The sequence below is a fragment of the Canis aureus genome, chromosome 35 (assembly GCF_053574225.1).
Source record: "Canis aureus isolate CA01 chromosome 35, VMU_Caureus_v.1.0, whole genome shotgun sequence".
Lineage (NCBI taxonomy): Eukaryota > Metazoa > Chordata > Mammalia > Carnivora > Canidae > Canis > Canis aureus.
The window spans coordinates 27,750,405-27,777,008 of NC_135645.1; the positions used below are offsets into that span (position 1 = coordinate 27,750,405).

The 26,604-nt window shown below is 35.9% G+C and overlaps 1 long non-coding RNA gene and 1 pseudogene across 7 annotated transcripts in view; both read left to right on the plus strand.

Annotated features, from left to right (window-relative positions):
* LOC144305048 (uncharacterized) overlaps nt 1-26,604 on the plus strand; it is a 167,477-nt gene that overhangs the window by 62,118 nt on the left and 78,755 nt on the right. For 4 of the 7 annotated variants that reach the window (XR_013372085.1, XR_013372079.1, XR_013372078.1 and 1 more), the window contains 2 exons: nt 9,878-9,915; nt 11,280-11,393. This is a non-coding gene — a long non-coding RNA (uncharacterized LOC144305048). Of the gene's footprint in view, nt 1-9,877; nt 9,916-11,279; nt 11,394-11,477; nt 14,778-26,604 lie in introns of those variants that run through there. The other 3 variants (XR_013372082.1, XR_013372083.1, XR_013372081.1) reach the window with 2 other exon arrangements.
* LOC144305085 (large ribosomal subunit protein uL15 pseudogene) lies at nt 17,920-19,536 on the plus strand (annotated as a pseudogene).

Consider the following 26,604-nt stretch of genomic DNA (forward strand, 5'->3'; position numbering starts at 1 on the left):
AATGAGAGAAGTGATAGATTTTAATTTGGTTGAATTTTAATATAACAACTTCTTATACAATGGAAAAAATATATCTGGATATATTTTGCTAATTTATTATGATCACATATAATCAACATGCATTTTAATGTCATTTTAAAAGTTTCCGCATTTCTTAGTCTCTGAGAATGCTGAATGGAAATTATAAAATGCTATTTTCTAAGACTTAAAAAAAATATTAGTATTTAAAGATGACCTGAGACTACCTTGAAAGATTCAAAAACATTTTCAAGAATTTTGTTGAATAGGGAATTAACAAATATCTAATTCAATTTGCTCATAAAAATCACCAAACTTATTGGAATAAACTCATTTATTCTAAGGTATTTTTCTTGGTTGTATATGTCTCATAGACATTTTTTTATTGCTTTTTCTTAGAAGAAAAAGAAACACACCACAAAAACTCAAATAGTTTTAATATATTTTAGGTCAAAATACAGAAATCAAAAATATATTTTAGGTCAAAATACAGAAATCAAAAATACAGAAATACAAAATACAGAAATATTTTTAAATATTTTTATCATTTTACATCTTTATTGTTACAAAATTTATATCACCTAATGAATAGGAGTGTGTGCTTGGAAGATAATCTGTGATATTTTAGCTTGAATATAAAAGCTAAAGAGTAGTCTAAAATATCAATTAACACAAGTTATAATATATTTAGTTAAAAGTTGATAAAGAGGAGTAATGTCCCACCTAATCTGACTATTTTGTTTGCCTTGGACCATTACCTTAAAAAATTTGGGGATCCCTGGGTGGCTCAGCGGTTTGGCTGCCACCTTCCACCCAGGGCGAGATCCTGGAGACCCAGGATCGAGTCCCACGTTGGGCTCCCTGCATGGAGCCTGCTTCTCCCTCTGCCTGTGTCTCTGCCTCTCTCTCTCTCTCTCTCTCTCTCTCTGTGTCTCTCATGAATAAATAAATATAATCTTAAAAAATTAAAGCTAAAAAATTTATTGACAAATCATTTCCAATGGAATAATTACATTCATTTCTAATGGAATAAATATATTCATTGACTTAAATATCATAATACTGGAATTTTAAGAGGAAGTTTGGCTGTTTGGGCTTTATTTTTAAAGAACCTGATGGTTTTATAATAAAATAAATATTGAGCACTTACTATCAATAGAGCATAACACTAAATATAAAAAAAAAGCAGTGTCCAAACCACATTCCCTGACTTCTGTTGGCAATAACGACTCAAAACATACAAGACCATGAAAAACCTATTATATGGGAAAAATTCAGCAAGTCTTTAAAATTTACAATCTTGAACTTTGTGTGTTAATATACTGTTAAAAACAGATCTATGACTTATATATGAAGAATAATTTCATCTTTTGAAATCAGTCTGTCAGAAGAAAAACACTTTTTTTAATGTTTTACTTATTTATTCATAGGAGACATACAGGGAGAGGCAGAGACACAGGCAGAGGGAGAAGCAGGTTCCCTGCGTGGAGCCCGACGCAGGACTGGATCCCAGGAGGGATCATAACCTGAGCTGAAGGCAGATTTTCAATCACTGAGCCACGCAGTTGCCCCCAGAAGAAAAAACTTGCTTTAAGTGTATTGTCATAGCTTTTATTTGAAGGAGAATTTTTAATGCTTGAATTTGAAGTTAAAAGTCAACAGCTAATTAACAGTTTACTATTGGTATAAAACAGGGTCAGAAGAAAATATTTTCAAATATCAAGTTCTATAATCAATCAAAGATGTATATACATCAGATGAAGTCTTTCATTGTACAAAGTGATTGCAAGGGCTTGGTCTACAAAGTTTGTTCTAGATTCTGAAAATTACATATGAATTATCCGTGAAACAATGATTGCCTGGGATTCCTTTCAATGCATACAAAACCTAGTTTATAACTGAATTGTGGGAAGTTGCAGAAGTTTTTGTTTTCTTTCAATATTTACTCCCAACCAAACTTTTTTTTTTTTTTTTTTGGTAAGAGAGTAAAAGCTTGGTTTTCTGTCATGTGTTGCAAGGCTTAGAAAGAGACTTGTCAATAAATGTGTCTCTGATTTCTTTTGCTTCAACTCACATAATTTTAAATAACTATTAAAAGAGGTAACATTTAACTAAACATTTACCAAATAAAAGGCAGCGTGCTAAACAAACAACAGATATTATTCAATTCCCATAATAGTTCTTTGAGGTATTATATATCAAGTTAAGGTTCTGTGCAGCTGAAATTTACAGAAAACTAAAAGTAATAGTAGCTTAAAGCAGAAAGATGCTTATTTCTTTCATAACTGAAGAATTTATATGATGATTCTATTCCATAAAGTCCCCATAGACTGAGGTTCCTTCCAACTGACTGTTCTGTGGTAGGGGATGGTGGAGTGGTGTGGTTGAGGTTGGGAAGGAAGGGTAGGAAGATAGGGATGAGGAAGAAGTCAAAAGGAGGTAAACCAGAGATACCCAGAAACACATGATAGCTTTCATTTGTTAGAACCCAGCCACATACATAAATACCAAGGAAAGAAAAAAAAAAAGAAATATAGTCTTTGTTTTGGAAGATCATACATCCTGAAGAAATTCTATGAAAAAATAGATATTGTTGAACAACTAGCGTATTTATCAATATGTTTTAAGGGGACAGAATCAAGAGGTGGAAAATTATAATTTTTCAAAGTTGATATAATAAATGGTTGAATGCATTTAGACACAGAGTTGATTTCCAGATATAGGTTTTTCTTTAATTTTTTTTTTCAAACTTAGAAATTCTGATGACTTTACATTTGGGTTATTTTTATACTATGTGTTATGGTCACCAAGATTATAATGGGAAAGAATGATAAAAAGTGAAACACAGAAAAACCTCTCCGAGAATAATAAATACCTTAATCCTACCAATCAGAAATGACAGTAGCTACTGATTGGGATGCATTACTTTTTAATCCATTTGTCATTCTGTGTGTTCTTCATGGCCTATCAGGAATAAAGACAATGAATTCTTTAGAAAATCAAGCCATAGTTGTAAGTTGCACTGCGTAATTAATTTATGGCATATATCCATATATGTAGGTCTTGCAACATGCTCCATTTGTATTGCTTAAACAGATAATAAAGAAATGTCAACTATAAAAAATAGCAGATATTAAATGATAGATGAAGTGGAGAGGGCTAGTAGTTGAACTAAGAGGTGCTGAGTTATAAAGATTACATATATTTTGAGAGCTCAAACATTTCATTATTTTCTCTATATTTAGTAAAAATGATTTGACATATATTTCAATTCAAAATATTTTTGCTAATACCAAGGAAAATGTAAGTACATGCATTACTCACCAAATCTGAATAAATGTGATTTGCAGCCTCTTGACAATAAGTGGTCACATAAATTCAAGGTAGTTGTCTTAATGTCTACTTGTTCCAAGAGAAGCTCTTTGAGAGAAGTCTGTTCACAGTAAATAAGAAAATCAGTTTATTATATGACCACATTCAAGGCATATAATTTAAACAAATTGTTTGAGTTCATTATAGTAATGATGATGTGGTATTTATGGTTTCCACTTTAAAATTTGATAATTGGATTATAGTCCTTAGTAATTTACCATGTGTATTCAATGTAACTAATGCTTATGACTATCCAGATATTCAGTAATCTTTTATGTATAGTAATCTTTATGACATATTTAACAGATTTTTGTTAAGATATCTCAGAGAATCTAGTTTTACCCTCTTTTTGCACATGAGGGAATGAAAAGTATATTGTCCTATTCAATTTAACATTAATTTCGAGGAATCCGAGTGTGCTTCTCCCAAGCACATGGAATACGAAAATTTTAAGCTTTCTTGCAACATGGTGGGAACGTGTGACCAATTCCGGCCAATGGTCTATAAAAAATTTAGTAGGTGTCATTTCTAGGATAGATTATAGAACAATAGTTGGGAGTTTCCCAGATTCTCTCTTCCTGAGTTGTAGAAAATGTCAATCATATTGTTGAACCCCAGTCAACCTGGACTTACGGGTAGCTACTTAGAGCATTGTCCCTATCATCCAGCTCTCTTGAATTGGACACTTAGTATAGATTAAAGAAAAAAAATAATAAGCTTTATTGACTTAAGACATTGAGAATTTGATTGTTAATTTTTCTGGCACCGAAACTAACATATTCTGATTAATAGAGCTTGAAATAATTGAAGCTTTTCAGTTTTACTTATTTTTTTAATTTAGTCTGCAATCATAGGAAAATAAATTTTGAATATAATACTATCTTACATACAGTTTGTTTCTGGTGTGGATCCAATAATTTCTTTATTATTAGTTTATAAAAATGTAATTAAAAGTGTGTTATAAATAAGATAAATAAGCAAAATAAATTTTATTGTTCTATAAATAACTACTTATTTATTTAACATAGTATTTTAGCATAATGTTTAAATAACTAGTATGGAATCAGAGAGATCATACGTTCACCTGTTGATTCACTAGAAAGATTGCAAATTTAGTCACAGTTATATTCAATATTCATATCTAAAATGAAAATTCTTTTAACAATGTCATCGTGTTATTCCTTATTCAAAGCTTCTGGTTAACCAATTTGTAAAGCCACTTAGAAAATCAGAATTAAACAGAAAATCACATTTCTCATATGTTGCATAAATTTAAGGGACAAAATTCCAACTTTCAATTCACAGCCAAAAATTTGATTTTAAAGCATTAAATTTGAACATAACTTATGAAACTATGTTTTGGGTATGAGTTGCTTTGAAGACTAGAAGCAGGATTATTTTAAAGGAAGAGCAGAGATGAACTCCTTTCTCATTATTTCAGACAGCACAGTAATCTTTCATGACATATTTAAGATATTTTTGTTAGGAATTCTATGTTGTCTCAGGGAGTCTAGTTTGATCCTGTTTTTGAACATAAGGGAATGAGAAGTGCATTGTCCCATTCAATTTGATACTAATTTCAAAGAATCCAAGTTTAAGTAAAGAGTGGTATATTTAAAACTAAAGCGGTAGTAAGCTCCATTATGAAGCCCTTCAGCTTTTCTAAGGTTTCTGTAAGAAGTAAGCCCTAATGTCCTCAAACATCCATTAAGCATAATAAATTAACTGCTTTTCTGTGCATCTATAATGGTACTTGTTATAGTCTATTCTTTTTTTTTCCATTCTTGAAATAATTAATAAAATAGTCAAATCATTTTCTTGGTAGAGTTGTGAAAGCCTTCAAGACTCACTCCATATTACAAATGGAATAAAATCCAAGCTTCTTAAAATGGCACATTAAATCCTCCTTGACTTGGCCTTGGACACCTTTCCCAGATTTGTCATCAGCCCCTTCACTCTAGCCTGCAAAAAATTGCTTTTAACCCTCCCCCAACACAGTGATGCTTCTTGCTTGTATTATTGAAATGTTTGTTTCTGTCAGTTCCATTTAACAGCTTAACATGTATTCATTTCTTCCAAATAACCATCAGTGATCATCTTCCCAAAGAGGAGGCTAGCTTATTGCCTGTTTTTCTTGTTAAGACTTGTCCAGAAATACCAGTAAGTTCCACTATCTTTTTTATCGTCTCGTGTTTCTCAAGGGCTAGAGAATCTGTATATGCCAGTGTGCTCCCACCTGACTGCATCCCCATCTACCATGGTGAGGATCTTAGTCATTTGAGAAGCTACACCATGACAAAGGTTAGCACCATGCCAGCGGTTGTCACCATCCCATTGACCACAACAGTGTAGTCCTTGTTGATATCTGACCAAGTGACACAGTTCCTAAAGCTCATTCCTAAGGCCACCTCTCATTCTAGGTCTTTTTGTAATCCTTTCACCCCTCAACCAAAGCAAAAAGGATGGTGAAACAGAGGCAAATACAGCTTATTAATTTGGGAAGTCGTCTTAGGAAGCACAAGTGAATGAGTTGGGAAAGTGAGACAATGAAGGAAGGAAAAGAATGTGTCAATCATTTTACCAGACAATGAAGGAAGGAAAAGAATGTGTCAATCATTTTACTAGTGGGAAACAGGGCTGCAATGACAATGGAGACACTCGGAGACTCTCTATGAGATGCATTTCACAGTGATCTCAATGGAAAACAGGACTACCAATGCCAGCCCTTATTGGTTGAGGATTCTTCCGGTGTTGGTGTGTTAATTCCCCATTTTCACCTTGAGCCTACAGTGATAGGTGGAGTAAGTTCCCAAAGTGCTGGAAAGTCTTGAGGCAAAGGATTTCAGATGAGGTTATCAGCCTGCTGGATACTTTGGACCATAGCTGTAGCTGAATTTAGATGAATCGAGCTGATAAAGGCATGGAATTTACAGTGTCTGCTATATTATCTCATGACTTCTTTGCATAATGTCACATATTTATAACTATCTGTATTTATATTTGCCATGCTAGACTGAGAAATTTGAGAGAAAATTATGCATGACAGCCCCTGGCACATGTTGTTCAGTGTGATAACTGTCAACAAGTTCTATGGATTCAATTTCCCAACTGGTTCTTGAATTTGCCTTCCAAAATCTCCTAGGAAGTCTACACATTTCCCTATTTTTTTTTAACCTGAGTAGAATACCTTCATGGCTGACTTTCCTATTGCTTATCTTGCTTTTCCTTTATCCAGCTTCCTCATTCCTGCAATAGTGATTTTTCTGAAGATTCCACTGTTTAAACTTCTTAATATATCATGCAAATTCCTCATGTTGTATATTAATAGCTACCATTTATTAAGTCAGTATGTATAAAACCAATTCGGAGCACTTTGCAGAAGTCATTTTATAATTTTACCAACCGAAAAAAATATTCACAGGAAAAGACTTGACTTTGGGGAAGTCAAAGACGTGACTTTTGGGAGAAGAAAAAGTTACAAGGGCTATTGCTCTTTGTCATGTTTTTTTTTTTTTTTTTTTTGGTCATGTTTATATGTAACGTAGGCCACACTGGGCTTTAGTAAAGATTGAGTTTTTGTAGCCATAAGTAGTTCACATTTCTTGCTTCTAATCTCCACCTATTACTTTAGGATCTTACTGATGTGACACTCTACAGAATTTCCTCCAGTTTTTTTGATTATTCTTTAGGAGTGACCCATGTGAGTTTATGAAACTAATCTGTTAGCTCACATGTGATACAACAGACTCTATAGATGTTGCTGCTAAATGAAAGTCCTCAAAGTGTCCACCTAATAGGACAATGTGGAAAAACAGAATATTTTTTATTTTTTCATTTTATTGAAAAACTACTATTATTTTACACTTGGGTTTTTTTTTTTTTTTTAGCATTTTTATCTGAAAGTGTTTTAAGTTTCTATTCACAGGTCTTTCTCTTTCTCTAGAAAACACGGTAGATCTTGAAAGTTTGAATTTGAACCACTGTGAAAGGCAGACTTCTGCTCTTCTCAGAGACAACATTCCTTTTTCATGCTGAGGATGTTGTAACTTAGCCATTGCCTTCCATGTGCCAATCAAGAGGCTCTGCATTGGTTGGTTCACCAGTGTATATGACACAGTCATATCAGCATCCTAGGAAACGATGTGGTTAAATTTCGATTGCAATTGCTCCTGAAAGTATATGCACTTTATAATTTTCATTACACAATAAAATAAGAAAAATATGAAAAGTACAATTCTTATATAATTTTTATTTTACCTTCCAATCCATATTTGAATGTATACAAAATATAAATTTTGAAAGCTAAAATGAATAGAAATTTTATGAGAATAATTTGAATTATTCAGTTCCCATACATTTAAAAGTCTGTTCCAAATATATATTTTTCATACAATGTATAATATCACATATGAAGGAAAGATTACTGTATGCTGATATGCACCCTGGGAAGGTCATGGATTTTTTTTTTAAGTAGAAGAGGCTAAGGTACGTGACTGACTAAAGATCAATTCAGAAGCATGTGTTCATTTTGAGAGGATTTAGAGCCATGGTTGTACAATGGCTTAACCTCTTCAATAAAAGTTGTTCACAGAAACCCACAAAGCCATATTTGCCACATTTCTGCTAGAAGTGGCATAGAATTTAGAGCTGGGATCGTATCTTTTAGAAGTCAAGCTTTCTAGCACACTTAATAGATTCTTTTTGAAATTTCTTCATCCTACTGTGGAATAAAAAAGATATCCTTCAAAGAGAAAACCTATAATGGTCCCTTGTCAGGAAGGTCATGAAGAGGACTTTTGCTTTAGAATACATAAACCTCAGACTCCTTGCTATCATAAATTTCTATGAATTAATGCTATTTTAGTTCTTGTCCCTAGTTCATGTCTCTTACATGATTCATTGTCAGTTTACCTCTGTGTTTGTTATAGTACTTGCTCCAGGTTACCTTCAATATAAGAAAGATCAATTGGTAAAAAAAATGAGGTTAACCTTATGATGAGTTTCTTTAACACTAAACATTAAACCCACCCAGGGAAGAGAATATTATTGAAACTAGCCAGACATATAACCCTGTAACAGATAATCTGCAAGATAGGTAATCCACAGCCAGGTGATTACTAGACTGGACCCTGGAATTTTAGTACAAAGATAATAGAATTTAGTTTGTGTGCATGCTTTTATGTGATTTTGTGATTTTTGCCAGCAACATGTATGTGAGGTACTAGAAAACTGATGTTATCAGGGTGATCCTGCTGATGAGATACAGTAAAAGAACTACAGAACTCATCTGAGTTTGTTAGGTCTGTCAAATCCAAATTTCCATCAACATTAGTAGGGACATTTCAATAATAACAGGAAATGTCTTCATAGCTTAAGGTACTTAAAGCAATAGCAGATTTTGAGTAAGTAGTCTTGGTTCAGTCACTTAAAAAAAATTATTTATTTGAGTGGGGTTGGCGGGCAGGCAGAGGGTGAGGAAGAGAATCTCAAGTAGACTCCATGCTGATTGTGGAGCATGATGTGGGGCTTGATCCCATGACCCTGAGATCATGACCTGAGCCAAAACCAACAGTTTGATGCTTAACTGACTGAGCCACCCAGGTGCCTTGGTTCAGTCAATTTTTAAAATGCCTCACTTTAAGCAACTGATGTTACTTCCTCATCTGCATAGTGAGGTTATTTATTTATTTTTTTCTGCATAGTGAGGTTATTAATAGAAGTTTTCTAGGGCCATTATGAGGATTTCAGTAATTAAATGTGAAAATGTCTGGTACATGGTAGGAAACTCAGTTAAGTCTTAGGTAAACCTGAAACTATTCACTAAAAATTAAGAAAAATATTGCTTTATCAAAAAGGACTGTGGAATCTTTCTTGACATGCTTGCTATCATGCAAGCATCAGGACATTTTGACTCCTTATAAAGAAGGAGTCATTTATTTATATGAATTTTGCTCAGCAACACCTTTTATTTCATCTGTGAATCTTGTGGTATTAGAATTTCCACATGTCCTCCCCAACTTTTACCATAACCTTCTCCTATGGTTTGTACCCCATCGCATCCTGTTTCATGATTTTCCTCAGGTACATCCTGCATTTAATCATCTAAGAATTCATCCATAAACCTGGTCACAATCAATCTACCCTGATGATACATACATGGCAACTAAAAAATGGAGATGGCAAAATGGAGTTTGATACAAGGATAAAATGAGATTCTGAATTTATGTGAAGCATAGATTTAGATTTTGGTAAAGGATAGGATTTAAACGTGTTTTGTACACACTATTGATTTAACAAAAAACTAAAAAGCAAAGCAAAAGTTTGAGCATTTTTATATTAGATAGGGCTCATTAGACTTATCAAAATATTCTATATTATTATAAATGTATCTTTTAGAAGTTGGGTTGAAAACTATTGACATTGCAGCTAGTAGATATTGATAGGTTATTTTCTTCCTTTACTAATTTTTTTTTTTTCTGTTTTGAAGCCAAAGATTGTGCCTGTCAGTGCCACTTAGTGGAACAAGTAAGTGCTAATTAACTTGAGGGTTTTGGGATTTCTTGACCTGAAGTAGCCTTTCCCCAAGCTAATTTAAGCTTTTGATTGTATGTTCAGGGAAACCGTACCATCCCTTTAAAATGGTGATTCCTTGTTTAAATGGGCATATTTTGCAGAGTTGATGATTCTTCATATACACAGACTATACACATGTGGACTTTCACGAAATATGGATGATGTCTGATTTATAACTGAATTTCAAGGTCTTAACATTTACTTTTAGTTGTTTGCATATGACATGTTTATTCCAATCTGATTAGTAAATTAGTGAGACAGGGGAGTGGGTGTCTCAAGGCTTTTCACTTCAAACTCAGAATTCAAATTCAAAAACAGTAATTATTTTTTAATAGATTTTATGCATTTGTTCCTGGGAGACACAGAGAGAGAGAGATTGGCAGAGACACAGGCAGAGGGAGAAGCAGGCTCCATGCAGGGAGCCTGACACTGGACTCGATCCCAGGTCTCCAGGATCACTCCCAGGGCTGAAGGTGGCGCTAAACCACTGAGCTACCTGGGCTGCCCTCAAAAACAGTAATTAAATGTAGGTTCTGAATGTTATTACTTGTGCTCCTTGGACAAACTACTTATTCTTCTATGGCTCAATTTCTTTCTTCTTAAGGTGTCTAATATCATTTACCAAATTTAAATATTCAGATAATATTAGCAACTAATTGTTATTACTGATGAGGTTTTTCACAAATATACTGAATTAGGGCTCATTAACATGTCTTAAAAAGTGGTATATTATTTTTATAACATTAACAGTAGTTATAGCTAAATTTATTAGAATTTTATTATAAACAAAGCAATTTTATGTACATTATTTCATTTGATTCCCAAAGCTTATGAGGTTAATTAGTAAAGTAGAAAAATAATTTTACAAATGTGAAAGAAGTGAAGTTCATAAAATGATTTGCTTGAAATCACAGATACGGAATTAGGACAAGAACCCAGGCAATTTTGCCCTCAAATTTCAATATTTCCATCAAAATATGCTAGAAGTTATAGTAATTTTTTAATTTGAGGGAACTAGTTCTTAGAAATTATGTTTCTCTTACTACATAAAGACAGCAAACAGTTAAATGTTTAAGCATTGTGAAGTTTCTGTCAGTCATCAGTTATAAAGAAATAATGACAATCTAACTAGATAATCCTTCTCTTCTTACTGTTATTGTATACTAACCCAGAGATACATTAATATCTTTCTAGTTCTATATTCTGAAATGAATTTGTTACATAGACAACCTAAGAGTTCTGGATTATTTTTGAATAAGTTATGTAATATTCATACATGAATTGGTTTTATAAATCAACTTTTTATATTTGTACAGGAGGTCAGAGTGGTAATTGTGAGTCAGAACTCAGGACCTGAAATGGGTAAGGTGACTTGAAATGAGATGTTTAATTTGCAAGACAAAAAAATTAAAATGTGGGTGTATGCTGAATGCCTTTGTCATATAAGATTCAACTCATGCATATAACCAATAACCATATTCTTTAATTTTTTTATTTTATTTTATTTATGATAGTCACACAGAGAGAGAGAGAGAGAGGCAGAGAGATAGGCAGAGGGAGAAGCAGGCTCCATGCACGGGGGGCCCGACGTGGGATTCGATCCCGGGTCTCCAGGATCACGCCCTGGGCCAAAGGCAGGCGCCAAACCGCTGCGCCACCCAGGGATCCCCTTACTGTATTCTCTATGCTATATAATAAAATGGAAAGGATAACAGCTGCTTTCCACATTTGAAGTAAAAACAGATCTTAAAGACAAAAAACTGAATATTAAAATTTCTCTGAACTTCCTTATCCTCAGGAAAGGCTATTATAAAATCAGAATGGCATACTTATTTTGCATGTTATAAATCGTCAAATTTTGATATTTTACATCTATGTCTATTATTAGAACCCCAAATTAAATATCTAATTAAAGGTCAATCATTATACCACTTGACAGTGGCCAAGGGAATTCTTAATAGCTTGAAAAGCAAGAGCTATATGAGCATGATATAATGTGTGTAACATTTTGTTAGGTAGACAAAAACACAAAGACAAAAGCAAGAGAAAGTTAAATTTATACATATAGAGTTATATAAACATCTATATCATGTAGTAGATATATTTGAATTGATGGACCATCATTTGTACCAGATAATCACTGTGATTCTATTTCATTTAAAATTATCTTAATAATAAAAATGAATTAGAAGTTAGGAAAATGGATTTATTTAATGAATCCCTAATTCTATTTATTACTTTATATCAATTTTAAGAGTTTCTAAAATACACCTAGTCATGGAACATAGTCATGGAACAACCAAACAAAACAAATGAGAATTATTCTCTAAAACAATACATCAATCCACAGAAAGTTAAAATGAATGTTTATTGGGGAGGGTCTGTCTGTGGCCACCAGAAATGAAAAGAGAAAAATTCTGAAATAATAGCCTTGAGGAACCAAAGATCAAGTCTGGGAAACTGCAATGAGTATGCCAATCCGACAGGAAAAGGAAGACAAAATCAGGGAACAATAAACAAAGGTTGGTTGATGTTAGGTAAACATGGCTTGAACTAGAAGGGGGCCAAAGCCAAAAGCAAAAATGAGAGAACATTTGGAAAGATGGCTGTAAATGGCACCGGGGTTTATTTGTTGCTGATCAGGAATTAATGAATAGATTGAATTGGCTTATACGTACAAGGCTAGGGACAATAATCACTGCCTTGGAGTTTTAGTGAGGAGAGTTTTTAGGAAGGATTTTCGTCCACTTTGTTTGTGAGAAAGAGAAATAACTTGATTCTTATACAGATGATTCATGGTTGCTACAACGGATGGTGACAAGGAATAATATTTAATGATGTTGCACAAGTTCTGAGTGATATTGCTTGACCACTTTATGGTCACAGTTCTATGAATTACAAAAATCAGCAGTAAAAAACCACTATGACTAGTTGTAGGCAACCAATAAATATTTCCATTACTTCATTTCTTCCTATAATTTCTACTTTTTCTTCAAGAGCACTCTAATGCAATTTTCTGTCAAGTCATCAGACCTCCATGTCTCCTCTACCCTTCCTTTCTCCCTAGTATACTTTTTTCTACGCTGACTATGCTCAAATGTAAGACAGGGAAAATAAGATAATGATTGGTGTTATCCACATTTTGAATATACAGAACCTAAATCATAGTTTAAAATTTTATCTAGTTCTGAAAGTGTTATTTAGGGACATGGAAGAAGCTTCATTCCTCTTGTTATTCAAAATAGTTTCTTACATTTGTTGCTATATATGATTTCTTACAGAAGTGTGTTAATTTACCCTATATTTACTCTAACTTAGTAGCAGTAGTTCTCATTAAAAGGGAATTTTACCATTAGAATATCCTTCTCTCTTCTAGAAAAAAATACGGGTGTTAAGTCTCTAGTATTGAACATAAGAATAGCTTATTAAAACTTTGGGATAGAATGTAATGATGTTGCCAGGGTTGTCAGGAATATTGCTCACTGTGACAGCTAGAGTTGCAAGATGTCCTTCAAGATTCCCATTTTGGTATAGACACATTCTATGCTCCCTTCCTCTTGAATATGGTGAGAACCTGTGATGTGGTGGGACATGTTTAAAGAGTCGCAGAAGGAGAAGAGAATGTGGTGACAAAATTTTAAAGAGGTAATGGCTGAAAATTTCCAAGACTGATGAAGACAATAAGCCATATGTTACAGAAAACTTATGACTCCAAAGTAGAATTTTTTTTTTGAAGATTTTATTTATTCATTCATGGGAGACACACGGAGAGAGGCAGAGACACAGGCAGAGGTAGAAGCAGGCTCCGTGCAGGGAGCCCGATGGGGGACTTGATCCCAGGACTCCAGGATCACACCCTGAGCCAAAGGCAGACGCTCAACTGCTGAGCCCCCCATCCATGCGTCCCCCAAAGTAGAATGTTAAACAATGTATCTATATAGTAACACAACAGAGAAAAATTGCAGAAAAGCAGACAAAAGAAATTTTAACATGCCCCTAGAGAAAAACAACTTATACCTTCAAAGGAACAACAATAGAACTTAAGTCTATTTTTCAACAACAATGATAAAAGCTAGAAGACAAATTATATTTTTTATCTTTTTTTTTTAAAGATTTTATTTATTTATTCATGACAGAGAAAGAGGCAGAGACAATGACAGAGGGAGAAGCAGGCTCCCTGCAGGGCGCCTCATGCTGGACTCCACCCTGAGATGGGATCAGGCCGTGAGCCAAGGCAGATGCTCAACCACTGAGCCACACAGGCGTCCCTATAGTTTTTAAAGGGCTGAAATAAAATAACTGTCAATCTAGAAGTTTAAAGCTAGAAAAAAAAAGTATCATGAAAATGAAAGAAAGCATTTGCAGATACACAAAACTTGAAATAACTTACCATACGTAGAACTGAGCTAAAGAAAACACCAAATATTGCTCTTTCAGCAGTGAGGGTATAGAAGCAAGGAGATACAGGCAGAAATTAAGGCTAAATATATTGGTGAATCCAAATAAATATTGCTTCTATCAAAACAGTGATAATAATAAAGCGTCGATGAGTTTAAATACACAGTTAAAATGCCCAAGAACAGTGCACAGAAATTGGGAAGGGCAAAGAGAGCTTAAGTGCCTGAAGTTCCTTGCTTTGTCTGGAATATGGCCCAAAAGTCCTGGTTAATTTAGACCAGAACAAGTCAAGATGCCCACTTTCACCTCTGCAATCACCCGCTAACACAATGGTAAACAGTTTCTAAGCTCTATGCCGCTTACCGGGTCGCGGTGTTGGTAAGGACCTTTCTCCGTCCTGTTCTCTACTCCCGGAGGCTGACATTACCTGGACACTCTTGCCCTTTGACCCCAGTTAGCCTGGGCTAATTGGCGGGGCCTGATGCAGGTGAGGAGAATAGACTGGTCTGTCCCCCCCCCCCCTCCAGTCTCTCTGGCAGCTAGTGCGGCCGCCCAGGTGCGCACCGGAGCGCTGGGCCTGGGGACGCCAGGCCGGTTAGCTCCTTGTCTTCTTCACCCTTGGGGCTCCTGGGAGCCAGGGGCCCCACCGACATAGGTGCGCCCTGGGGCCCCCAGCCAGTCCTGCACGGCCTGTAGGCTGCAGGTGCCACAGCGAGCCCAGCTGAGGGCGTCCGAGCGCTGTCAAGGTGCCGCCCCACAACGATTAGGGAAGGGTGTTTGAAGCCCCTCACTTTTAGGTGCATTGGAGTGGGTGCGAGGTCCTCACGCGGGTGGTAGGTGGGATCAGGCCGTTCGAACCAGACAGAGGCCCAGCCAGACCCGCGTGGGCAGGTGGGCGCGGTCGGGACCCTCGTGGGCAGCTGGGTGCGGCCCCCTGAGAGCCCCAGACAGCAGCGCAGGGCCGTGTAATCCTCGCAGCCCCCCATCACCCGAGTTGCCCCGACTGGCGGGCCGGTCCTGCCGCAGGCCGCGCGCTCCCCGGGCTGCGGTGTCCGAGCACGGCCAGGCCGCTCCCTGGCTCCGTTGCCCCGAAGAACATGAAATTCCAGCCTAAGCTAAAACACGAGTACACCCGGGCTTTAAAATAATGCAAGCAGATTTTAAGAGAATGGGAGTTGACAAAATAATTCCTGCGGGTAGATTAGTAAAAAGGAAAATTTGGGGACAATTTCGAATTTGTTCAGTGGTTCACGAAGTTTTCTGATGCAACCTGTGATGGAAAAGACTAGGACCCTGCGGCTGCCAGGAAGGCCCAGAAACTTCCATGGCTCCTTCTCTTGCTGCTCTAGCTCTGAACAAACCGAGGAACCTCTGGCCCCACGTGCCGGCGGGGCCCTGGTGTGCAAAGAACCCTGGTGAGGGCAGGTCAGTGTGTGGGAGCTTGCCTTTGAGGATGCGGAGGGAGGCCGTGGGAAAGCCAAGACGCACTGAATTGGTTTGCCAGTTTGCCAGGGCTACGGGAGGGCTGGGTTCCTGTGTCTCCGGGAAGGAGAATGACTCTCCTGGCGACAGAGAGCGAGCAAAGCCATAGAGGTGTAGTCTGCAGAGATACAGAGAGCCCCCAGGAGTGAGGGGGGTCCCCACAGGGCTGCCCCCAGGGCCTTCACGGTCTGTCCTCTATAGGGACCCGACCAGGGACCTTGGTAAACCTCATGTCAAGATCAGGGTGGATTTGTAAATTCCATGTCTATATTTAGAACAAACATGGTGGACTTGTAACCATCAAGGTGTTTCTTTGTGAACATCCTGAGCACAAACAAGGTGCCCCCTTCTGTCTCCCTAATATCTCCTCCATAGTGTTTCTCTACGTCTGGGGTTTCTGTGAGCCTACCAGCCATTAAGAGGGGTGACCCCCTAACATTTGGAGCTTAGGGAGCCAGGTTTATTTTTGTTATCTCTGTTTCCTTGGGATGGGTGGGAGCCCAACTTGGGGTCGTGTGCTTAAGCGTAACATGCTCCCTTATATTATTCTTAGAGCAGATCCCAAGGTTTCTTTAAGGAAGCAAAAAAATACTTCTTCTTAAATTGCACTTTGCAGAAGTTTTACTCCTCTTCCAATGAGTTTGAATTAGGAGTTTTGTAGAAGAACAGTATTAACATCTCATTAGATCACCTAGGGATCAAAAAAACTGGCCATGGGGCTCACTGGGTGGTCACTGATAATACTGGGTGCTGGGGAATACACTCAGGGGGCTACCTCACTACGGAAATATGAAGACTGAGGAATTTGAAGCAAGTGTGAAATCTTGGCAGATCACGTTTGGACAAATAAATACCTTAAGAGTATTTAAGTGTTTCCTTATTTCAAAATATAAACTGTAACATGGTAGGAGATTGCTGGTGTTTGACACTGTGTCTGAGAAGGAAGGGCCAGATCGCTGGACCTTTGGCATCTGCTGTGCACAGGCCTTGAAGGGCTGCTGGAGTCCTCAGAGGCCCTAGACCTTGGCCCCAAAGGAGAGTTTAGAGCGTTGCTCTGTACGGACTCCGGGCTGGCTTATTTGGTGGAGCATGTGACTCTTGACCTCGGGGTTGTGAGTTTGAGCCCCATGTGGAATATAGAGATTACTAAAAATGAATTAAAAATCTTAAAAAAACCCCAAAACCTCAGTTGCTCTGTAAAGCTAGTTGGTGTCCTTGATCAGTCTTATCCCTGCTTTAAGAAGCAAGAAGCATTGTTGCTTGGATTACTGGAGGGTGTGTTTCCAGCCCTGAGATACGTTTGAGTTGAAAGGCTTGAATTTCATTGAATATTTCTCTATTTTTACATTTCTATGCATTGTGTTTTTTGGGGAAATGAGGTGTTTCCAGTTATGAAATCTAACAACTACTTTTGGAGACCTGCCCACATCTCTGGGATTTGAATGGAGGTTGTGTTCTATTTTACTCTTTTAAGTTTACATTTCACATGTTTCTCTTCTCTGCTCCCCTTGCCAACTGGGGACTTCTTGTCGGCTTCTTAAAGTTTGCTGCTTAGAGTTAAGTGCAACAGGCAGGTAGTCACACTGCAAGTTCTTTCAGGATCTGTGGGAAACCGTGTGCCCGGTGACGGCTGTTGCTACCTTGGGATCTGCAAGGCTGGGCCTTCTTGGTCCATGCGGTCCACCGCCCTCTGCTGTAATTGGAATACTTTGCCAGTATCTAATCTCTTTGGAGAGAAAATTCAAGAGTGTTACTGAATGTTAATTTTCTTTTGCAGAATATATGGTACCATGTCTAAATTAATTTTTAATATTTAAAATCTTCTCATTCCTCAACTCATCCTAATTTGTTTTGCCTCTAACCTATTCAGTTCCTTTGGCAGAATTATGCAAAATACGTGTCACCCAATGTTGAGATTGTTCGGCCCCTGATGTATTTATATTGATTTGTTCCTGGTGGTAGTTTGCCCTAAGATGTGTCTAGAAGGCAGAAATTTTATGAAAAAACTGTTGGTAGTGAATGCTGTATGTGGAATTCAGAGGAAAACCCAGATTCAGTGATTGACAGTGCCGAAAAATGCAAGTAACTAGCCATTGTTCAAATAACAATGGTCTTGTTTCTCTTTCGTGGCTTTTTAGACTTTTATTGCCCTAAAATTCCATTTTATTGGGAACTGATTTTCCACCTGGTCTTTCTTGACAGGGTTTTCTTTTACTTTAAACAGTTTCTAAACAAAATTCTTTATTTTAAGGAGGAAAAAAGCCACTCACTATTAGAGTAATTTATTATGAAACTGAAGCTGATTGATGAGTAATTAATAATACTTCTTATAAAAGCACTTAGAATCCTTAGGACAATAGCAAAAGTGAAGACAATCTACTAGATTTTAGGAAGCCGAAAGTTGTTTCCACATTTAAAATATTTTTCTGAGTAAATTGTAGATTAAGTTTATTATATAAGAGGAAGGCTTGGCCTCTCTGAAAAATTAAAAAATCTCTGTAATCTATTTTTTTTCATCTTTAAAATGAAGACGCCAAAGAAGGATGACCATCATCTGTAATATTCCATGACAGTTTTATTGCAGCAGATTCACTATAGATGTTGATTTTTATGATGGACTTCTAAGTCACAGGCCATACGCAAGAAACCCACTTGGGAAAGGCACAGTGTTTCTGTGCCCCAACTCTCTCTCTCTAGAATATAACTGAAGTGTTGTTCCAAAATTTATTGTAAGAATAATTCTGCAAGACTTCTATCTTTTTGCTCATAAAATAAGACTCTAACTCATAAGAATTTGTACCAGTTTTTCAATTCCAGATAATTAGAATTCTGTGGACTTAAGATATGCTAACAGCAATGGCAAAGAATATAGGAAAAGAAAAACTAGGAAGATACCAAATACTTCTTGGAGTTTACAGACATCTTTGTGTGCTAAGTTAGCCTCCTGGACAAAGTATATTCCATCAGTTACTTGTATTAGAATCAGCAGGGTGTTGTCAAGAAATGGTGATACCACCTTTTTCCTCTGGGCCACCAACGTGCCATCCAGACTGAGGAAGACCCGGAAACTTCGGGGCCAGGTGAGCCATGGCCACAGCCGCATCGGCAAGCACCGGAAGCACCCAGGAGGCCGGGGTAATGCTGGTGGCATTCATCATCACAGGATCAACTTCGACAAATATCACCCAGGTTACTTTGGAAAAGTCAGTATGAGACATTACCACTTAAAGAGGAACCAGAGCTTCTGCCCAACTGTCAACCTTGATAAACTGTGGACCTTAGTGAGCAGACACAGGTAAATGCTGCCAAAAACAAGACTGGAGCTGCTCCTATTATCGATGTGGAGCGATTGGGCTATTACAAAGTTTTGGGAAAGGGAAAGCTCCCAAAACAGCCTGTCATCGTGAAGGCAAATTCTTCAGTAGAAGAGCTGAGGAGAAGATAAAGGGTGTGGGGGGCGCCTGTGTTCTAGTAGCTTGAAACCACAGAGGGGGAGGTTCATTAAATGCTAACAAGTGCTTTTCTCTTGTGGTCTGGTTATAAATTCTTTAGCACCCCTACCTCCCTACCTGTACAGAAACACGCCTAAACAGATTTTTAGGAGTAAGGATATGAGGGCCTGAGCTCCTCTACCAGCTCCCCTCAGAAAGTGTGCGAGAGATGGCACCAGCACATAAAGGATTTGGCCCAGTATCTAACTTGAACATTTTCGTTTAGAATGTGTGAATGTGATACCTGTGATAGCACATGGATGTATCTTAGAGTTGAAAGGCCAGTTTGCATTGTATATTCGGAATAGACAATGAGTGGGAGAATATACCCTTAACTGTAATGTGTGGCTCTAGAGCTCTACACCGTACATGGGGCTTGAACTCAACCAGGAGATCAAGTTAGAGCTTTACCAACTAAGCCAGTCAGGTGCCCCAAAATGGAAGACTCGGTTATGAGGGAGCACATTCTATAAAGTGGACAGAGTGCGAAGGATTGAAGCAATTGTGAAAGGTGTAATTCCTGAACTGAAGGTTTTTCCTCCTGACTCCTTCATCTTTTACCATACTATTCTAGTCATAATCAAAATTTTGAGATGGGGCCCAGCAGTTTGAATGTTAAACACCAGGGATTTTACACATGAAAAAAAAAAGGTGATAATCTAGAGTTATTCTTTTATTTTCTGAGTCAGCTTCTCAGGGTTTTCAAAATTACCATAGTGTTTCTGAACCTTTATTGCACCTTTGAATCACCTGTATTTTTGAGATTCTAAAACCAAAATACAGACATAGTAAGTATAACATGTGACTTTTAGTTTATATTTTTATGAAGATTTACAGGTGGTCAAAAAAGTAAAAACAAAACAAAACAAAACAAAAACATGTGGGCAGCCCGGGTGGCTCAGTGGTTTAGCGCTGCTTTCAGCCCAGGATGTAATCCTGGAGACCCAGGATCGAGTCCCATGTTGGGCTCCCTGCATAGAGCCTGCTTCTCCCTCTGCCTGTGTCTCTGCCTCTCCCTCTCTCTCTCTGTGTCTCTAATGAATAAGTCAATAAAATCTTAAAAAAAAAAAATGCTATGGGGGATGTTGCTTCAAAGAGGTCTTTATTAGTTTCATTAATTGGTAAATCTTTGTTAATATACTCAGTATAGTGCCTCATTGTAAAAGGTGTTTAATTAATATTTGGCATTGAATTAATGACTCATTTAGATCTATTATTATTTTTCAGAATGGGCAAGATAATATTATTTTTAATTCTTAACATGGAATAACTTTATAATAGGTATTATATCAATTATATATTGGTATATATATATTTCATAAACTTGTTGAAGAAAAACATTTTCAGTGACACTTGTTAAGGACAGTACAGCAGATTTTATTCAGGATTATTGCCATAAGTATAGGAACCTCTGCAATGAGATTTTAGAGTCAGGGAGAGAAATTGGCCTCAAAGCCAAATACAGCATAAGCCAATGGGTATTTATAGCTGAGGAACAGGGTAAAAGGTAGCAGTGGATGGAAAATTATTAAGAGGGAACCTCAGGAGTAAGGGGGTTTCTGGCTAAGCTGACAGAATTCTTGTTGAGGACAGGCCAGGGTGATTGGACATCACTTGGGAAATGTGGAAGATGAGGAGCCTGGTCAGGTAGCCGGGGTGATCAGATGTGGAAAGTGAGATGTTCTGAGTAAACTGATCTCGCAGGGTTCTTGCTAAAACTAGATTTTACAAGGAAATGAACATACAGAGGTGCCTAGGAGAAGGTTCAGGGGCCTGACTAGAGTTTGGTCAAGCAGAGGATCTTTGTCATCCTTCATATATATGGGGACATTAAATTTTATTTCTCTTGTTGTCATGTGAAGTGCGCTAAATAATGCAGGTAAAGTGAACTAAAAGACTATATATCAGTCTTCCTGAATGATTACTATGGCTAAAACTTTACAAATTTCTAGCAGATTCAAAATAAGAATTGATTTTAGTTAAATTGCATCTATAGTAATGGAATATGGTATCTCTTATTCTTTCTATATCAAAGTGTGATACACCTACCCTTAATATATCTTAGTGGGTCATGTATTCCTTGCTGACAAGAAAAAATAGAGATAGCTACATTAGATATAATCGCTTACTGGGGAAATTTTTAAATGTCACATAAATTTGTAAATTGATATAATTGTTTTGTTTACAAATTGTTAGACTTTCAACCTCATGATTTAAAAAAATGGCACAGCCTTGCTTTTGTTAAGTGTGATATCTTTATTTTGCTGGGAAAAGATTCTTTTAATAATGCTTTCTTCTTGGCCTTAGATTTTTTAAGCTGCTTAATATAAAACCAAATATCATGGGGATCAACTGGTTATTTACAAAAATGTGTAATAGGTCATCTCTTGAAAAAATACCACCAAAGATATTGGTGTAATCTCAGCTAACACTGCAAATCATATTTAACATGTAATTAAAACTAAATCTTGAAGGAAGCTTCTATGGAAGTTAATAATAAATTATATTCATTTGCTCACCACCGTACCTTTAAAAATTTCTGCCATTAATAAAGTTTTGACCTTTAGATATATAGGGTTCTCACTGATTACCATATTACTATTTTTTAAAATCATTGTCATGAATTTGGTAAATCTTATACTTTTCTTGATTATAGTGTTTACTAGCCAAGTGCTACAAAAGTGTATATGAAAAAGCTAAATATAATGAAAAACACATGATTAAATTTCTAAGGGCATTCTTTTGTAGGAAACTCCAGTCAGACTATGAGGGCAAAAATGATTCAAATATGTCATTAACAATGGCCAAGATTGCCTCTCATTTATAATTCTAGAAGAGACAGATTCAGTAGAATAAAGGAATACAATACATAACTGAGGATTGGGTTTTAATTCATAATCTGACATTTCATTGACCCTTTAAACAAAAATTTAAGTCAAATTAAGATAACTTTATTGGGTTCTCAATAACATTAAATAATAAATGAGTTTTATAGTTTTCTATAATTTATGTGTTTTATTTTTAAGCATAATTAAAACATTTGCTTCATTTGAATGAACTACTTTAAGAATTTTACATATTTCAAAACTGAATCATTACATCAAAAACTAAATCAAAAGATTCACTAGACTTAAAAATCTCACTTGATGCTTTTCATGACAATTCCTAAGTATCTAATTAAGATGTACTTGCTTTACCTTATATACGGATGAAGAAAATGCAGTTTAAAAAGTTACATGTTTTCTTCCTCAAGGACTCTTTAAATTTTTTGATTTAAATTTTAGCTAGTTAACATACAGTGCAATATTGGTTTCTCGAGTAGAATTCAGTGATTCATCACTTACATACAACACCCAGTGCGCATCACAAGTACTTTCCTTCATGCCCATCAGGCATCCAGCCCATCCCCCACCCACCTCTCTCCATCATCCCTCAGTTTGTTACCTATGATTAAGAGTCTCTTATGGCTGGTTTTCCCTCTTTCCTTTTCTTCTTTTCCCCCTTTGCATATGTTCATCGTTTTTGTTTCTTAAATTCCACATATGAGTGAGATCATATGATATTTGTCATTCTCTGACTTATTTCACTTGGCATAATACACTCTAGTTCCGTCCATGTCATTGCAAATGGCAAGACTTTATTCTTCTTGATGGCTAATATTCCATTATATATATATATATAATGGAATTTATAATCCTATTATATATAATATTCTATTATATATATAATATTATACATGTATGTGTATAATATGTGTGCGTATCACATATATATGTGATATATAATATATAGAGATAATATATGTAATATATAATATATTAGATAATATATATTAGATAATATATAATGGAATATTATACATGTGTATATCATATATATAATATATGTGATATATCATATATAATATATATATCACATCATATATATATGATATGTGTGTGTGTGTGTATATATATATATATATATATATATATATATATATCACATCTTTATCCATTCATCCAGTCAGTGGACCTCTGGGCTCTCTCCATAGTTTGGCTCTTGTTGATAATGCTGCTTATAAACATCAGGGTGCATGTATCCCCTCAAATCAGTATTTTTGTATCCCTTGGGTAAATATCTAATAGTGCAATTGCTGGATCATAGGTTCTATTTTTAACATTTTGAGGAACCTCCATACTATTTTCCAACAAACTGCTCCAGTTTGCATTCCCACCAAAAGTGCAAGACAAGTACCCTTACTCTGCATCCTTGCCAACACTGTTATTTCTTGTGTTGTTAATTTTCACCATCCTGATAGGTGTGAGATGGTATCTCATCATAGTGTTGATCTGTATTTCCCTGATATGAGTGATCTTGAGCATCTTTTCATGTGTCTGTTAGCCATCTGGTAGTCTTTTTTGGAAAAATACTGATTAAAATACTTATTAATGTTTTCTAAATGCTGGAGTTGAATTTTATTAGATATTGCTAGGTCATGATATATATATATATATCACAAACCCTAAAATTCCTGGTGACTCACAACATTAAATAGCTATTTCTCATTGTCAGTTTTGTCTGCTAAGACTTTGCTTCGGGATGCAATACAGGTTGGGGTCTGCATGACATATCTTCACTTTTACTACCCCAATGGACAGAGCTTTTTGGGACATGTTCTTCCCATAGACAGGACATAGGAACAAAAGAGCAGGTGGAAACTTGCAATGGCTTCTAAAATGTCTGCTTGGATATGGTGTATATGGTGTACACATCCCATTAGCTACCACAAGATAATTATGTAAAAGAAAAGGAATTGATTACTGAAGTCAATGGGAGCATGATTGTATAATCTGCCTATAGAGAAGGAAGACTGAATAGTTGAGAGTAATGATGCAACCTGCTATTCAAAGTTTCATGACCATGTTTTCATAAACATAGTCTCCTCTTTTTCATACACTCATCATCAGCTCTGTTTGATATGTGGTATGCAAAAAAAGAAAATGAGTTGGAAATCCTTGGGGTCTTTATATAGTTTTACAAATAAGTATGAAAGAATTATCTAAGAAAAGTTAAAAGGTGGGCCAAGCAACTACAGTAAAGTACAGTAAAGTGTAAATTCTCTAGGAACTCAGAAAAAGAAAAACTAGTTTGTAGATGGAGGATGATGAGAAATTGGGAAAAATTTTTGATAAATGAAATGTCTTTAAGAAATTATGTATTTTTATTGGCAGAGAAGAAATATGAGGACATTTGGATTGAAAAAGAGTATGGACATAGCTGATATGACCTTGATAGATATCAATAGCATTTTGGAGATTTACTCTACTCATAGGGAAGGTTTCTGTTGTATAATTAGGAGATGTGATTAGATAGGCAAGGTAAAATCAGTTACTGCAGAATCTTGCAATACAGAAAGAGATGATATGACTTAATTCATTGGTAATAGTAGCTTTCCTTCCCAAAGGTATAATTGACATTATGAAATAATTTTAGGAAACATGACATGTCCTGATGTTTATATATTCTTTAAGTTTTAATTTAAATTCCAGTTAGTTAACAAACAGTATAGTATTAGTTTCAGGTATAAAATATAGTGATTCAACACTTCTGTACAGCACTCAGTGCTCATGATGACAAGTGTACTCCTTAAGCCCCATCACCTCTTTCATCCACCCCCCACTCTTCTCCCTCCTGGTAATCATCAGTTTGTTCTCTATAGTTAACACTCTGTCTCTTAGTTTCCCTCTTTCTCTTTTCTTTCTCTTTGCTTATTTGTTTTGTTTTTTAATTCCATATATGAGTGAAATCTTCTGGTGTTGTCTTTCTCTGATTGGCTTATTTTGCTTAGCATAATGGTCTCTAGCTCCATCCATAGTATTGTAAATTACAAGATTTCATTCTTTTTAATAGCTGAATAACATTTCACTATATATATATATAATATATTATATATATATATATATAATATATTATATATATATATAATGGGCTTTCTCCCATGCTCCTTTCTGCCTCTCCCTTCTCAAAATACTTCATGAAAGGCTGTATTTTTGACAAAGCCTTCAAATAAAAGTACTGCAAAAACAATGGGAAAAAAAAGGAGTAGGAACTGGGAGTGTCCTCCAGCATCGCATCTTTATCTGTTATCTTATTTTTTGTCTCTAAGGAATGCAACCAAGGGCCTTTCAAAATTCAGCATTTCTGTTTCAAATATATATACATATATATGTATATATATTTGTATATATCACATCTCTTTATCCATTCATTAGCCAATGGACATTTGGGCTGTTTCCATAATTTGGCTATTGTAGATAATACTGCTATAAACATTAGGGTGCACGTATTCTTTGAAATAGTATTTTTGTATTCTTTGGGTAAATACCTAGTAGTGCACCTGAAAAGCTATAGTGATCAAAACAGTATAGTACTGGCACAAAAATAGACACATGGGTCGACAGAGCAATATATAAAACAAACAAACAAACAAACAAACAAACAAACAAACAAACAAACAGAAATAAACCCACAACCATATGGTCAGTTATTCTTCAACAAAGCAAGAAAGAACATCCAATGGAAAAGGACAGCTTCTTCAACAAGTAGTGTTGAAAACTCTGGACAGCAACCTGTAAAAGAATGAAACTAGCCACTTTCTTACACCATACACACACACAAAAAATAAATTAAAAATGGTTGAAAGACTTAAATGGGAGACAAGAAACCATAAACATCCTGGAGGAGAAATCAGGCAGTAACCTCTTTGACATTGGCAGTAACACCTTCTTTCTGGATGTCTCTCAAGGCAAGGGAAATAAAAGCAAAAATAGACTATTAGGACTACATCAAAATAAAAAGCTTCTGCCCAGTGAAGGAACTAATCAATAAAACCAAAAGGCAACCTACAGAATGGGAGAAGACATTTGCAAATGACTTATCTGATAAAGGGTTAATATTCAAAATATTTAAAGAACTTATAAATCTCACCACTCAAAAAACAAATATTCCAGTTAAAAAATGGGCAGAAGACATGAATAGACACTTTTCCAAAGAAGATAAACAGATGGCCAACAGACACATGAAAAGATGCTCAACATCACTGATCATAAGGGAAATAAAAATTAAAACTATAATGAGATATCACCTCACCTGTCAGTGTGGGTAAAATCAACAACACAGGAAATAAGTGTTGGTGAGGATGTGGAGAAAAAGGAACACTGTTGCATTGTTGGTGGGAATGCAAACTGGTGGAGTCACTCTGGAAAACAGTATGACGGTTCCTCAAAAA